The following is a 17,554-nucleotide window of genomic DNA, read 5'->3' as shown; positions in this document are numbered from 1 at the left end:
CTTTCAAAAGTTTTTCACTTCTTCTTACATACGTCTCCACAACGTTGAATAATCATAAAAATAGTAAAAACAGATAATAGTGTAATACTGTTTATTGGCATAAAACATAAAAGTAGAGGAGTAGCTGGACTCTCACCATAAGATAGCGGATATAAGGCAGTTTGTAAATAAAACCAGGCGTCCCCAGCACCTTAAACCTCCGTCTCTGGATCCTTCCCAGACTCCCCAAAACGTCCACACAAGTCAGCCAACGCGTTTCAATACTTTGCAGTATCTTTCTCAAGGCATACAAATCATCTATCTGGGTTGTCTATATATACCCCTCTCAATATTGTGTAAAATGGATAATTTAAAAAACCTATTTCCAGACATGGATTCACTGACCACTAATTCCTATGACATTCTCCTAACAGTAAGTTCATTCCTAATGTCCATTTCGACTCTTCCACTTTGTTTCAGATGACCTGTGTTGGTGCCAAACCGTTCTCCCGTCTTTTTACTCCGGAAGTCACCTGACTTCCGCATTTGCGTTCCACCATCTTAACTTCCGGTGACGTCACTTCCGGTGAAATCCCGTTTGTGCGTTCCAACTTCGGGACTTTCATTTCGAGTGTCTCCGGACCTCCCACACACTTATGTATATATATAGAGGGATAGCATCCTTTGATTATTTGTGGTTTAGCGTGGTCATCTTAATGTGGATTTGGTCTGGACGTTATTCACATAAAGTAAAAACGGAAAAGATATAAATCATTAAAAACAATTAAAAACGTATATTAAAAACGTATATTAAAACAGATATGGTAATTATAAAAAATTATAAAAACCACTTAATTTCGAAATCTTTATTGATACCCATAGGAGACAATGTGTTGAAGTGATATATCATATTCATCTCACACTTTGCTAATTTGGTAGCAATAAGACCCCCCCTTGCGTCTGAAATTACTTTTCTTAAAACATAAAAATTTTTGATACCATTAATATCACAATTATGTACATCCTTAAAGTGCCTTGATAGTGCATGTGTATCAAGGCCTTTCCGGATGTTCCTAAGATGCTCTCCTAGTCGTACTTTGAATGCCCTACTTGTTCTCCCTATATAAAATGTACTGCATTGGCATTCAATAGCATATATCACATTGAAGGAGTGACACGTTAAAAAGTCAATGATTTTATGTTTTTTCCCATTGATCTCTATTTCGGTCAATTTGTTCCCAAAGGAATTGGGGACCTGTTTACAGCCATTACAACTCCCACACCTAAAAAAGCCTTTGGATAAAACATTCCCTTTATTGGGTGAAGATGGACAGAGACTCCTAACTAATTTAGTCCTTAAGTTCGGAGCTCTCCTAAAAATACAATTGGGATTATCTGGTAACTCTTTACCTATAATTGGATCCTTCTTAAGGATCTTCCAATGTTTTTTAATGACTTTTTTAACCTGATGATGCTGTGAAGTGTAGTTGGTAATAAAAGACCACTTAAAACCATCCTCTTTGTTATTATTCTTCTTTTCCACTTTTTTTAATAAGTCATTCCTTTCCATGGAATCTACTTTATTTAGGGAATCTTTTATCGTCTTTTCATCATATCCACTATTCCTAAAATTGGATGACATTTCCTCAGCTTGAGATAAAAAGATATCCCTGTCCGTGCAATTTCTTTTTACCCTCTTAAATTGACTTATGGGTATTGTTTCCAACCACCTTTTATGGTGACAACTTTCGACATCTATATATGTACTAGAGTCAGTGGGTTTCACATAATTCTTTGTTTTCACCGTTCCATCTTCAATATATATAGTCAAATCCAAAAAATTAACTGTTAGTTGACTTTTTTCAAAGGTGAGGACAATGTTGGAATCATTGGTATTTAAATACACACAAAATTCCTCCAACTCCTCCGTATTACCTGCCCAAACAAAAATAATATCGTCTATGTACCTTCGCCAGGACACCAGGTTCGCCCCAAAGGGATTGTTATCCCAAACTTTCTCAGCTTCCCATGCGTCCTATGAAAAAACCTATGAAAATACAGAACAAAGAATAAATAAACGACAATATCAGGATAGACCATATATAAAGAAGGGTTATAGAAATAATGCACGTAATCACGAATATTATAAGGGGAATCAATATCATTCCAACAGGTATGAGAATCATACACCAGAACGGAAAGAGTGGAGATCACGAGAATATAGGGGAAATGATTCCAATTTTAGAGTCAGACAAGAGAGGACCCCTGTCAGAACATGGAATAGGTACACTGGATTGGATAGAGATGTACCCCAAACCCCTTTTTTAGAGAGAGGTGGGAGGAGTCAAAAATGGAGATAACCTATAAGAAAAGAGGGAAAAGAGGGGGTAAAAAACAAGGGAAAAAGAAAAAGAAGAGTTTTAGGAGAAAAAAAGGCACATCCTCAGAATCAAAAAAAGATGAAAAGAAGGGGACAAAGATATTTAATCTAAGCACACATGTTTTGTTAGAAGCTGAGAGATCGCTTCTAGAGAAAGGTCTCAAATTTTGTCCTTCCACAAGGGTAGACCAGTTTGGCATTTTTGTGGATGTGCAAAAATTTGTGAGAAAGCTCACCTTAAAGAAGTTTTTTAGTCTAAAGGCCAGTGATGAGATAGTCCAGGAACTAGCTGAGACCACTCCCTTTAGACCTAGATTGACTTTTTTCCCTTCTCATCTAAAGGGGTGTTTCATAGAATCTTTTGGTTCCCTGGTGATAGATGACCTACAGAAATTGGATACAGGTCATATCACAAGTAATTTAAGTTTTAAGGAGAGGAAGGCCCTTAAAGATCTAACCACAAATAAGGGATTGGTCATAAAACCGGAGGATAAGGGGGGAGGAATTGTATTGTTTGACATAAAGGATTATGAAGCCATCATTTATCAATTGTTAGAAGATAAGGACACATACAGGAAAGCGAGAGGTGATCCCACAAAAAAGATGGCTTTGACTCTGAAGGGGATAATAGACTCATATGAGAAAAAGGGTGTAATAACTAAAAAAGAGTCTGAATTTTTGTGTATAGAAGACCCCAAGATCCCCACTATATACATTCTCCCCAAAGTACACAAGAACCCACTTCAACCCCCGGGGAGACCAATTGTCTCCGGAGTTGAGTCCTTATCTGCAAACCTCTCCCAATTCATTGATTTTTATTTACAACCCCTTGTGGTAACAAATAGATCTCATTTAAGGGATACCACGGAGGCCCTTCAATTTTTAGATAGCATACAGTGGAAAGAAAACTATCACATTATTACAGCGGACGTTTGTTCGCTTTATACTATAATTGATCACGGCCAGGGGATTGAAGCAGTGAAAAGGAAATTAAGGACGTCAACTCTTAACTCAAATCTTCAGGCATTTTTGATTGAGGGAATCGAATTCATACTATTTAATAACTATTTCACCTTTAAGGGGGATTTTTTTGTCCAAAAACAGGGGACAGCCATGGGCACCAGGTTCGCCCCAAGCTATGCGAACATATTTATGGACGCATGGGAAGCTGAGAAAGTTTGGGATAACAATCCCTTTGGGGCGAACCTGGTGTCCTGGCGAAGGTACATAGACGATATTATTTTTGTTTGGGCAGGTAATACGGAGGAGTTGGAGGAATTTTGTGTGTATTTAAATACCAATGATTCCAACATTGTCCTCACCTTCGAAAAAAGTCAACTAACAGTTAATTTTTTGGATTTGACTATATATATTGAAGATGGAACGGTGAAAACAAAGAATTATGTGAAACCCACTGACTCTAGTACATATATAGATGTCGAAAGTTGTCACCATAAAAGGTGGTTGGAAACAATACCCATAAGTCAATTTAAGAGGGTAAAAAGAAATTGCACGGACAGGGATATCTTTTTATCTCAAGCTGAGGAAATGTCATCCAATTTTAGGAATAGTGGATATGATGAAAAGACGATAAAAGATTCCCTAAATAAAGTAGATTCCATGGAAAGGAATGACTTATTAAAAAAAGTGGAAAAGAAGAATAATAACAAAGAGGATGGTTTTAAGTGGTCTTTTATTACCAACTACACTTCACAGCATCATCAGGTTAAAAAAGTCATTAAAAAACATTGGAAGATCCTTAAGAAGGATCCAATTATAGGTAAAGAGTTACCAGATAATCCCAATTGTATTTTTAGGAGAGCTCCGAACTTAAGGACTAAATTAGTTAGGAGTCTCTGTCCATCTTCACCCAATAAAGGGAATGTTTTATCCAAAGGCTTTTTTAGGTGTGGGAGTTGTAATGGCTGTAAACAGGTCCCCAATTCCTTTGGGAACAAATTGACCGAAATAGAGATCAATGGGAAAAAACATAAAATCATTGACTTTTTAACGTGTCACTCCTTCAATGTGATATATGCTATTGAATGCCAATGCAGTAAATTTTATATAGGGAGAACAAGTAGGGCATTCAAAGTACGACTAGGAGAGCATCTTAGGAACATCCGGAAAGGCCTTGATACACATGCACTATCAAAGCACTTTAAGGATGTACATAATTGTGATATTAATGGTATCAAAATTTTTTATGTTTTAAGAAAAGTAATTTCAGACGCAAGGGGGGGTCTTATTGCTACCAAATTAGCAAAGTGTGAGATGAATATGATATATCACTTCAACACATTGTCTCCTATGGGTATCAATAAAGATTTCGAAATTAAGTGGTTTTTATAATTTTTTATAATTACCATATCTGTTTTAATATACGTTTTTAATATACGTTTTTAATTGTTTTTAATGATTTATATCTTTTCCGTTTTTACTTTATGTGAATAACGTCCAGACCAAATCCACATTAAGATGACCACGCTAAACCACAAATAATCAAAGGATGCTATCCCTTTATATATATACATAAGTGTGTGGGAGGTCCGGAGACACTCGAAATGAAAGTCCCGAAGTTGGAACGCACAAACGGGATTTCACCGGAAGTGACGTCACCGGAAGTTAAGATGGTGGACCGCAAATGCGGAAGTCAGGTGACTTCCGGAGTAAAAAGACGGGAGAACGGTTTGGCGCCAACACAGGTCATCTGAAACAAAGTGGAAGAGTCGAAATGGACATTAGGAATGAACTTACTGTTAGGAGAATGTCATAGGAATTAGTGGTCAGTGAATCCATGTCTGGAAATAGGTTTTTTAAATTATCCATTTTACACAATATTGAGAGGGGTATATATAGACAACCCAGATAGATGATTTGTATGCCTTGAGAAAGATACTGCAAAGTATTGAAACGCGTTGGCTGACTTGTGTGGACGTTTTGGGGAGTCTGGGAAGGATCCAGAGACGGAGGTTTAAGGTGCTGGGGACGCCTGGTTTTATTTACAAACTGCCTTATATCCGCTATCTTATGGTGAGAGTCCAGCTACTCCTCTACTTTTATGTTTTATGCCAATAAACAGTATTACACTATTATCTGTTTTTACTATTTTTATGATTATTCAACGTTGTGGAGACGTATGTAAGAAGAAGTGAAAAACTTTTGAAAGAGTTCATCTATATCAATACATGCGCCATTTGTCTACAAAGGGTAGACTTTATACATGGTACGGATCCCATTTGAAATATTCCATATAATATATAGTGGATGTGACGGTGTTACACTATTGTGTGCTCTCTTTTTCATTTGCATGTTGGAGGAAGATTAAGCACTGCAGACGTGCTCTGGAACATATGTTCTATGTGTGGATTTTCTGTGGCGCCTAAGGACGGTTTGATGATATAATTTCGTACTATTTGTCTATTTTGGATGCAAGGTGACATCCCTTTATCATAGAATAGTCCTTTCAGGCTGCCTATCAGCGCATATAGGTATCTTCTTTTTGTTTAAATCAATAGGTATCCCAGTTCGTGTCCAGCCAATCCTGTCCTGTTTTAACTTATAAAAATGGAGTTGATGCTTAGCTATGGTGCCAGTGCTTCAAGTTACTTGCTGTTGTATGGTGCTCAAGCTCTGTGCTCCCAGGTTATCCCCTGGTATCCTGGTTCTGTGGTGGCCGCCTGGTGGTCAGTTCTATTTTTTCAGTCCTTTGCTTCCAGTCCATCTGCCCTTGTGGTTTAACTGCTGGGTCCTCTATCTGGTAGAGGGTCTCCGTTTGCTGTCAGTGCTAACAGTGATCCTCTCTGCAACATCGTTCTTCAAGTCATCTCGTCATTCAGTGTTCTTCAGCATCGTTTACAAATCATAAGTCATCTCTTCATCCAGTGTATTTTAGCATTGTTTACAAATCACAAGTCACTTCTCTATTCAGTATTCTTCAGCACTATCTACAAGTCACAAACATTTTGTTCTTCAGAACTCACTCGGACTTATCTCCTAGCTGTGGTGTATTATTGAAGTCTCATTAAAACTGAATTAATCTTTCTTCAGTGTATCATTCTCAGTCATTGCCCTCATTGCCTACCCCTCTTCATCTTCGGGCCAACTTTTCAATCCATGAGTAAGAACTATATTCAGCCAACTCGTTTCCTCCTTTGCCAAAAGCTGCTCCCTCAGTCAATTGTCAGTCATCAGATCCTCAACTCAAGCAGAGCGTGACAGTAATCACTGGCCCCATGGATCCAACGAGTGATCAGGCTTCTGGGAGTGACGCAGCCTCAGACAACCTGTCACGTTTAAATAAGCAGGTAGCTACGCAAACTCAAATCGTGCACTTTATGCAAAGTATGTCAGCCCGTCTCGACTCTCTCCAAGCAGTCATATATGTACCTTAAGTAGCAGCTCCCATTCTTACCACTCCAGTTCTAACAGCTCCTGTGCCAGTTCCACAGTTGCAATTACCTTCACCTAGTAAGTTTGATGGTACTCCAAAGCAATACCGCCCGGACCAGGATAGCTTATATTATTTCTCTGCTGACCAGTCAGGTGTTAGAATGGGCATCTCCACTGTGGGAGAGAGTGGATCACATTCTTTCAAATTACTCCAAATTTGTATCAACTTTCCAATAGATTTTCGACAAACTGGGCAGGAGTTCTTCAGCTTCTTTGGAGATTCTGCATTTGCGATAGGGAACTCGAACCATCAGTCAATACGTAATCCAGTTTTATACCCTCTCTTTCGAACTTGGGGGGTAATTCAGAGTTGATCGCAGCAGCAAATTTGTTAGCAGTTGGGCAAAACCATGTGCACTGCAGGTGTGGCAGATATAACATTTGCAGAGAGAGTTAGTTTTGGGTGGTGTCGAAGTCAAAAATATTACATAGAAAGAACATACAGACTACACACATTATAAGTCGCAATGCTTGCAAATATGCTCAGAGAGCACAGCAATATATGGTAACACATGCATTTACATGGACATGCCACAGAGATGGATTTGACACTTATTTCATACAGCACATTATTATAATATCATCAAGCGCCAGACATCATAATGATTTAAAATGATATAAAGAAGTAATGTCATGTATATGTATTATTTGAATGAAGCAAGATAGACCTGTCATATTTGGTATGAAAGCAATCAGATTAATGTGTAGATTCATTTGATACTTGTTATTAAGTTGTAGGATATTGCAACAAATAGTTATGATTAAATGTATGAAAGCTAAAATCACTCTTATTAGGATAGTGGACAGGAAGCTCAGGCCAGCCCCTTTTGATGTCTTCAAGGCTGAACCTGTTTAGCATATGAACAGACTGTCACAACTGAGGGCCTGAGTTGACGGGAGGCAACCTCAGTTGTAGGGGCTGAGATGTAACGGAACCTGGGAGGTTGTATCAGACCCCTAGACATGTAAGTAACATGTAGAATAACTGCCCGAAGGCGTGACCACGACAACCAGGATAAAAGTCAATGATGTTTATTATGACAAACTCCGTAACACAGCAGAAAATAAGAAAACATAAAAGTCAGCAGGGCAATAATACAGTTCCTGGGTACTACAGGGTGGCAAGGGCCACAGGCACTGGTAGTGTGAGACAGTTCTAATAATCTTCTAGTTGGAAAGTCCTTACCAGGCCTGACTGTAGCAATGGAGAGAACCCAGGATCGTACCAGCTGGTGTTCCAGGAAAGGCTGGGCTGCTGAAGGTAAAACGGCTGCTGTGGATACTGGCTGGAACCAGACTGTTGTTGGTACGGAGTGGATACTGGCTGGAACCAGTTAAATAATAAACGAACTTGAGAGCGATGAAATAATAATACCGGTGGAGAGTGGTAAACTGCAGAAAGGACACCGGCCCTTTAAGGGAAGCTGTACACTGCTGGAAGCTGGGCTGGAAGCAGGTGATTGACTTGAGAGCGATGAAATAATAATACCGGTGGAGAGTGGTAAACTGCAGAAAGGACACCGGCCCTTTAAGAGAAGTTGTACACTGCTGGAAGCTCGGCTGGAAGCAGGTGATTGCTGTAGCTGGAAACAGGTGAGTCCAGAATGGATCGGAGAGTCAGGCTACACCGCAGATGGAATGCTGGTGCGGGTCTCTATAGCAGAAGTCTGGAGACAGGAGCTGGAACCTGGAAGACAACCACAGGAGAGAGACAAACTGGAACTAGGTTAGACAACCAAAGCACTGACGCCTTCCTTGTTCAGGCACAGCTTACTTATACCTGCAGCAAGGAAGGGGTTGGCTAGGCAATTATGCAAATCAACAATACAGACAGCAGATTGGTGGAAATGATCAGATGACAAAAACCAAGATGGCTGCGCCCATGCAGACACTTGGAGGGAAGTTTGGTTTGTAATCCATGTGAGAATTGAAACAGTAATGGCGACGCCGGCCACAGGAGACAGGAGACGCCAGACTGACAAGCGCACATTTAACCACGCGGGCACAGCGGAGGCCGCGGCTGATGAAATCACCACTCTGACATTCTGCATGTGGAAACTCAGAAACAGCGGGATCCGGTCCTGGAATGCTGAGCCAGCCTTAGGAGGCATCTGAAGGGTAAGTAATGGCGTCCAGATACCCGGATCGTGACAGCACCCCCCCCTTTAGGAGTGGCCCCAGGACACTTCTTAGGCTTTAAAGGAAACTTTGCGTGGAAATTTCGGACCAAGGCAGGAGCATGGACGTCTGAGGCATTGGTCCAAGAGCGTTCTTCAGGACCATAGCCCTTCCAGTCAATGAGGTATTGTAACTGACCGTAACGGAAACGTGAGTCCAAAATCTTGGCCACCTCGTACTCGACTCCCCGTTGAGTCTGAACTTTGGGAGCTGGAGGAAGTGCGGAATGAAACCGATTCAGGATCAGCGGTTTCAACAAAGAAACATGAAATGTCCTGGGTATTTTCAAGAAGGATGGTAACTGTAACCTGTAGGCAACAGGATTGATGACTTGTTCAATCTTGAAGGGTCCGATGTAGCGAGGTGCAAATTTCATGCTGGGAACTCTCAACCTCAAATTCTTCGTGGACAACCACACACGATCACCCACCTTGAGAGCAGGAACCGCTCTACGCTTCCTATCGGCAAACTTTTTATACCTGAATGAGGCTTTAAGCAGGGCTGCGCGGACGTTCTTCCAGTTATTTGAAAACTGACGCAAGGTGACATCCACTGCTGGAACAGAAGTTGCGGGAAGCGGTTGGAATTCTGGGACTTTAGGGTGGAATCCATAATTAATGAAGAATGGTGTAGAAGAAGATGAGGAATGGTATTGATTGTTGTGGCTGAACTCGGCCCAAGGAAGGAGTTGAACCCAGTCATCTTGAGAGGAAGACACATATATACGGAGGAAGGCCTCCAAGTCCTGATTCACCCTCTCGGTTTGACCATTGGTCTGAGGATGGTAAGCCGTGGAAAACTTTAACTTGACTTGGAGGGCTTGACACAAACTTCGCCAAAATTTGGCTACAAATTGTACTCCACGATCCGAGATGATCTCTTCAGGAAGACCGTGAAGTCGGAAGATCTCTTGTATAAACACTTGAGCCAACTTGGAAGCTGACGGAAGACCGGTGAGAGGGATGAAATGTGCCATCTTGGTGAACCGGTCAACTACCACCCAGATGGTATTAAACTTGTTGCAGATAGGTAGATCGGAAACAAAGTCCATCGACAAATGGGTCCATGGTCGACGGGGAACAGATAATGGAACCAGTTGCCCCGCAGGCGACTGGCGGGAGACTTTGTGTTGGGCACACTTTGGGCAGGAGGCAATAAATTCCATAACGTCCTTTTTCAGAGTTGGCCACCAGTAGGACCTAGAAATAAATTCAAGGGTTTTCTGAATGCCTGTATGTCCAGCAAAACGGGAAGCATGGGCCCAATGCATGAGCTTCTTCCTTAGAACTGGCTTAACAAAACTTTTCCCTGGTGGAGGCGTAGAGTCCATCCCTACCGTGGAGAATGCCAACGGATTAATAATAGGATGCTTGTCTGCAGACTCGGACTCATTTTCTTGCTCCCATGAGCGGGAAAGGGCATCGGCCTTACGATTCTGAGAACCCGGACAGAACTGGAGTTTAAAGTCAAATCTGGAAAAGAAAAGTGCCCATCTGGCCTGACGAGGGTTGAGACATTGTGCGCCTTTGAGATATAAAAGATTTTTGTGGTCGGTAAGTATGGTGATTGAGTGGGAAGCTCCCTCCAACAGGTATCTCCACTCCTCCAGAGCGAGCTTGATGGCTAGCAACTCCTGATCGCCAATGGCATAGTTGCGCTCAGCTGGGGAGAACTTCCGGGAGAAGAAACTGCAAGGATGTAGATGTCCATCTTTGGCCTTCTGGGATAACACTGCTCCTACTCCAACGGAGGAGGCATCTACCTCTAAGATAAAAGGAGAGTCGGTGTCAGGCTGTTTCAGAACTGGTGCAGAGATGAACCGTTGCTTCAGAAGGTGAAAGGCCTGTGTAGCTTCCTCGGACCACTTGGACGGATTAGCACCTTTCTTGGTTAATGCAGTGATAGGCGCCACAATGGTGGAAAAGTCTCGTATAAATTTTCTATAATAATTGGCGAACCCTAAGAACCTCTGGACCCCTTTGAGGCTTAAGGGTATAGGCCAATTCTGGATTGCTTGGAGTTTCTCAGGATCCATCTCTAGTCCGGAACCGGACACAATGTAACCTAGAAACGGAATGGTTTTAACTTCAAACACACACTTCTCCAATTTACAATAGAGGTGATTGACACGGAGACGGGAAAGAACCTCTTTTACCCAGAAACGATGATCTTCGAGATTATTAGCAAAGATGAGGATGTCGTCTAGATAAACCACGACATGGCGGTACAAGATGTCCCTGAAGATCTCATTCACGAAGTGCTGGAAGACTGCTGGAGCGTTGCTCAATCCGAAGGGCATGACGAGGTACTCATAATGTCCGTCACGGGTGTTAAAGGCGGTCTTCCACTCGTCACCCTCACGGATTCGGATGAGATTGTAGGCACCCCTCAAGTCCAGCTTTGTGAAAATGGTTGCACCACTAACTCTATCAAAGAGCTCAGTAATCAGGGGTAAAGGGTATCGGTTCTTGACGGTAATGTCGTTCAGACCCCTGTAGTCGATGCACGGACGCAGACCACCGTCTTTCTTCTTAACGAAGAAGAAGCCTGCGCCGGCTGGAGAAGAAGATGGTCGGATGAAACCCTTCGCCAGGTTCTCTTTGATGTACTCTTCCATGGAGTGTGTCTCGGGCAGAGACAACGGATAAGTTCGGCCTCGCGGTGGAACCTTCCCTGGAATGAGGTCGATTGGGCAGTCCCATTCTCTATGAGGAGGAAGGATATCAGCAGAGGCTTTACTGAACACATCCGTGAAGTCTTGATATGGAGGAGGCGGAACATCAGTTGACCTGGGGAAGGAAGAACAAACAGGAAGAACTTTGGCTAAACAAGTCTCAGCACAGGAGGGACCCCATGCCAGTATTTGCGTAGTCGTCCAGTCAATTGATGGGTTGTGGAGACGGAGCCATGGAAGGCCTAAAACCACTGGATGTGTGGCTCTTGGAATCACTAAAAAAGAAATATACTCAGAATGAAGAACTCCCACTCTCAGACGAACTGGAAGAGTCCTTAAGGAAATGACTGCGTCAAAAATCTTGCTGCCATCCACGGCAGTCAAAGAGATGGACGAGGACAGTCTCTCGGTGGGTAGGGACCACCGTTTAACATAAGCTTCGGTTATGAAATTCCCAGCTGCTCCGGAATCAAGGAGGGCAATGACGTTCCTGTAACGTTGAGCAATTTGGAGCGACACTGGGAGGTTACAGTCATGAGGAGATGGAGAGGAGATCATCACTCCTAGCCGGCCCTCTCCTTGGCGAACTAGGATCTGGAGTCCCGGACGTTTGGGACAGGCATTGATAGTGTGCGACGGAGCTGCACAGTAGAGACAGAGAGACTCAGAGAGACGTTTTCGGCGCTCAGCAGGAGATAGACGGGAACGACTAATTTGCATAGGCTCATCCTTGGATGGAGATGGTTGACGAGAAGGAGGAGCAGAAGATTTAGGAGTAGATGATCTTCCTCGCTCGGTTGCTCTCTCTCTAAAACGTAGATCAACCTTCGTGCAAAGAGAAATTAGCTCATCCAACTTAGAGGGCAAGTCTCTGGTAGCTAACTCATCCTTGATGCGTTCTGATAAGCCATGCCAGAATGCAGCATACAGGGCCTCGTCGTTCCATGCCAGTTCGGATGCCAGGATTTTAAACTGTATAAGATACTGTCCCACGGTACGTGTTCCCTGGCGTAAACGAAGAATCTCAGATGAAGCAGATGTTATCCGGCCTGGCTCGTCGAAGATGCGCCTGAATGTAGCTACAAAGTCAGTATAGGAGGATAGCAGGGGATCAGACTTCTCCCATAAAGGTGATGCCCAGTCAAGGGCTGAGCCACTGAGAAGGGAGATGATATAGGCAATTTTGGTACGGTCACTGAAGAAATTGCCAGGTAGAAGCTCAAAGTGGATTTCACATTGATTGAGAAATCCCCTGCAGAACCTTGGAGATCCATCAAATTTTGCTGGCGTTGGAAGATGAAGATGTGGACTGGAAATGGGTAAGGTGGGTGGGGTTACAGCTGGTGTCACTGTAGTGGACGCACCGGACGTGCCAGGTCCACGGAGGGTCGTTTGAATCCCATCCAGCCGTGTGGAGAGATCCTGGAGACAGCGGATGATGTGGCCCTGTGCAGCCTCCTGATGTTCAAGTCGGGCTGCCAGTTCTTGCATCGGCCTGGCCGCTTGATCCTGGTCTCCGGCTGGATTCATTAGGTCAGTGCTTACTGTCACAACTGAGGGCCTGAGTTGACGGGAGGCAACCTCAGTTGTAGGGGCTGAGATGTAACGGAACCTGGGAGGTTGTATCAGACCCCTAGACATGTAAGTAACATGTAGAATAACTGCCCGAAGGCGTGACCACGACAACCAGGATAAAAGTCAATGATGTTTATTATGACAAACTCCGTAACACAGCAGAAAATAAGAAAACATAAAAGTCAGCAGGGCAATAATACAGTTCCTGGGTACTACAGGGTGGCAAGGGCCACAGGCACTGGTAGTGTGAGACAGTTCTAATAATCTTCTAGTTGGAAAGTCCTTACCAGGCCTGACTGTAGCAATGGAGAGAACCCAGGATCGTACCAGCTGGTGTTCCAGGAAAGGCTGGGCTGCTGAAGGTAAAACGGCTGCTGTGGATACTGGCTGGAACCAGACTGTTGTTGGTACGGAGTGGATACTGGCTGGAACCAGTTAAATAATAAACGAACTTGAGAGCGATGAAATAATAATACCGGTGGAGAGTGGTAAACTGCAGAAAGGACACCGGCCCTTTAAGGGAAGCTGTACACTGCTGGAAGCTGGGCTGGAAGCAGGTGATTGACTTGAGAGCGATGAAATAATAATACCGGTGGAGAGTGGTAAACTGCAGAAAGGACACCGGCCCTTTAAGAGAAGTTGTACACTGCTGGAAGCTCGGCTGGAAGCAGGTGATTGCTGTAGCTGGAAACAGGTGAGTCCAGAATGGATCGGAGAGTCAGGCTACACCGCAGATGGAATGCTGGTGCGGGTCTCTATAGCAGAAGTCTGGAGACAGGAGCTGGAACCTGGAAGACAACCACAGGAGAGAGACAAACTGGAACTAGGTTAGACAACCAAAGCACTGACGCCTTCCTTGTTCAGGCACAGCTTACTTATACCTGCAGCAAGGAAGGGGTTGGCTAGGCAATTATGCAAATCAACAATACAGACAGCAGATTGGTGGAAATGATCAGATGACAAAAACCAAGATGGCTGCGCCCATGCAGACACTTGGAGGGAAGTTTGGTTTGTAATCCATGTGAGAATTGAAACAGTAATGGCGACGCCGGCCACAGGAGACAGGAGACGCCAGACTGACAAGCGCACATTTAACCACGCGGGCACAGCGGAGGCCGCGGCTGATGAAATCACCACTCTGACATTCTGCATGTGGAAACTCAGAAACAGCGGGATCCGGTCCTGGAATGCTGAGCCAGCCTTAGGAGGCATCTGAAGGGTAAGTAATGGCGTCCAGATACCCGGATCGTGACACAGACTAGTGACTCATCATGATTGAGAAAGTTCCCTTCCCCAAAACTAGATAACACATTACAGAGACACACAATTGCCAGTTGCTGTTTTTGTCCCAGACGATGATGGAGGTGCTTCTAGGTCAGTTCCTGTATTTATTTACTGAGAGAGAGATATATTAAGAGGACGATGCATTGAGGGAATGGTATGGTATGCTGGCCTGTAACTGTATGTAACTGTATGTATTAACTGCTTATTGTATGAGTTGTAACCATGTAACTATATGTATACTGTACATTGTAATATATTGAATCCATATCCTTTTAATAACAAATATATACATCAATGAGCTTTGGAACTCAGATAATGTGTGGGTGTATTGTTTTCTCTTATGGGATGCAGTGTTTTGCGATGTATAGCGCACATTCATGGCACATGGTAATAAGATGTGCAGGCGTCTACAATATATATTAGAGCAGGCATTTTAAATATTTGTTAGAAAGCAATTTGGTATTTACAGTGGGTTATTTTGTTTCTGTGTAGGGTAAATACTGGCTGCTTTATTTTTATACTGCAACTTAGATTTCAGTTTGAACACACCCCACCCAAATCTAACGCTCTCTGCACATGTTATATCTGTCCCCCTGCAGTGCACATGGTTTTGCCCATCTGCTAACAAAGTTGCTGCTACGATCAGGTCTAAATTAGGCCCTTGGTTGGAATGAAGAAGCTCTCATAACAGCTTTCTGGAATGGTCTTTCAGACAAGATTAAGGACAATCTAGCCATCCTAGACATTCCAGGCAAGTTGGACAAATTAATCTCTCTGTGCAACAAACTGGATCTGAGGCATAGAGATCGTTGCCTGGAAAGATCAAAGTCGGACCTTACAAGCCCTCGGGTTGCTCCTCTTCCTAGACCATCTTCTCAATCTGCAGAGGAGCCCATGAAGGTTAAGCGGTCTCGTCTCACTGATGAAGAACGACACAGGCAGAGACGAGGAAACCTCTGTATGTATTGCGGCGCGGCTTATAACTTTGTCAAGTCCTGCAGTCATCGTCCGGGAAACTCCTGCTCCTAACTTACGCAGGAGAGGTTAAGTTAGGAGTCTCAGCGAAATTACCTCTCAGGAAAGAATCTGTGCTTACCACTTGTCTAGAGCTCCTCTGATCTTTTGTTTCTGCACTTCCTCGACTCTGTAGCAGCTGAGAGTTTTTTATCACCTCGGCACTAGTCAAGCGAACTGGAATTCAGATGGTGAAGTTGGTTCATCCTATTTCAATCACTGCAGTTGATGGAAGTTGCATCCCCGAAGGAATACTAACTCACCGCACTGTTACTCTCAAATTAAAGATTGGAGCTCTTCACTCAGAAAACATCTCTTTCCTAGTTATTCCTACGGCATCTCAAGAATTAATTCTTGGATTCCCTTGGCTACAAAACACATAACCCCCCCATCGATTGGCAGACTATGAATGTGCTCGCTTGGGGTGAGTCTTGCTTCCATGAGTGCTTGGCGTCTGTGAATCCTCTTTGTAATTTGAATCTTGCTGAACTCCCGGTAGTCTATCAGGACTTTCAAGATGTCTTTCAAGATGTCTTTAGCAAACAGGGGGCTGACACCCTGCCTCCCCATTGTAGTTGGGACTGTCCAATTTATTTGATACCTGGCAAGACTCCTCCAAGAGGTCAAATATACCCGTTATCCCTTCCAGAGACCCAGGCCATGTCAGACTACTTTTCAGAAAACCTCAGTAAAGGTTTTATTCGCCCCTCTTCCTCTCCAGCCGGGGCAGGTTTATTTTTTGTGAAAAGAAGGATGGGGGTCTGCGGCCATGCATAGACTATTGGTGGTTAAATGGGATCACTGTGAAGAACAGATATCTTCTGCCCCTGATTTCTTAGTTATTCGATCGTGTGAAAGAAGCCACCGTTTTCACTAAGCTGGACCTTCAAGGGGCTTTTAACCTGATACTCATCTGTTCTGGAGATGAATGGAAGACTGCCTTTAACACCTGGGATGGGCATTACGAGTATCTAGTGATGCCCTTTGGTCTCTGCAACGCCCCGGTGGTATTCCAGAACATCATGAACGAGATATTCAGAAATCTTCTTTACAATTGTCTAGTGGTATACTTTGACGATATTCTCATTATTTCTAAAGATTTTAAGGTCCATAGTGAGCAAGTCAAAGAGTTCTTAAACCGTCTAAGGAAGAATCATCTTTTTTGCAAGTTAGAAAAGTGCACCTTTGAGGTACCCTCCATCGCCTTTCTCAGTTATGTCATCTCCGGACAGGAGCTACAGATGGATTCAACCAAGGTTCAAGTGATTGGTGATTGTACTCCTACCACTCTAAAAGGGATCCAACAATTTCTTGGCTTTGCCAACTTTTACAGAAAATTTATAAAGAATTACTCCACTATTATCGCCCCAATTACCATGTTAACCAGGAAAGGAGACAATCTTTCAATTTGGCCACCCGAGGCTCTGAAAGCCTTCATGTACTTAAAAGAGGCTTTCATGTCCACTCCAATTCTTCGGCAACCTGATCTCAATCCCCCCTTTCAGGTGGAAGTAGATGCTTCTTCGGTGCGAGTCGGGCCAGTTCTTTCTCAGCTCTTCGAAGATAAGAAAAGTCATTCTGCATATTTTTCTCGAAGATTCTCCCAAGCAGAGCAAAATTATCCTATTAGTGAACAAAAACTGTTGGCCATAAAATTAGCTTTTGAAGAGTGACAATATTTATTAGAGGGAGCTCAACATCCTATCTCTATCACAAGAATCTTCTGTACCTCCAGACAACTCGTTGTTTAAACCCACGGCCAGCTAGGTGGACTCTCTTCTCTCGGTTCTCCTTCAAACTCTCTTACCACCCAGGAACCTTAAATCGAGGAGCAGATGCACTTTCTCAATCTTTTCAAACAGATGATTCACTCAACTCCTCTGAGAAACAATTTATTCTGAATCCGGCTTCATTTGCTTCAACTCATACTGTTCCTCCTCCTCCTCCAGGGAGAACTTTTGTGGCACCAAGATTGATATTAAATACAAAGTGGCACGTCATTTCCGGAATCCCATTTC

This window comes from Pseudophryne corroboree, chromosome 4, assembly GCF_028390025.1.
Source record: "Pseudophryne corroboree isolate aPseCor3 chromosome 4, aPseCor3.hap2, whole genome shotgun sequence".
NCBI classification, from domain to species: Eukaryota; Metazoa; Chordata; class Amphibia; order Anura; family Myobatrachidae; genus Pseudophryne; species Pseudophryne corroboree.
Note: the sequence above shows the minus strand (reverse complement) of the source record.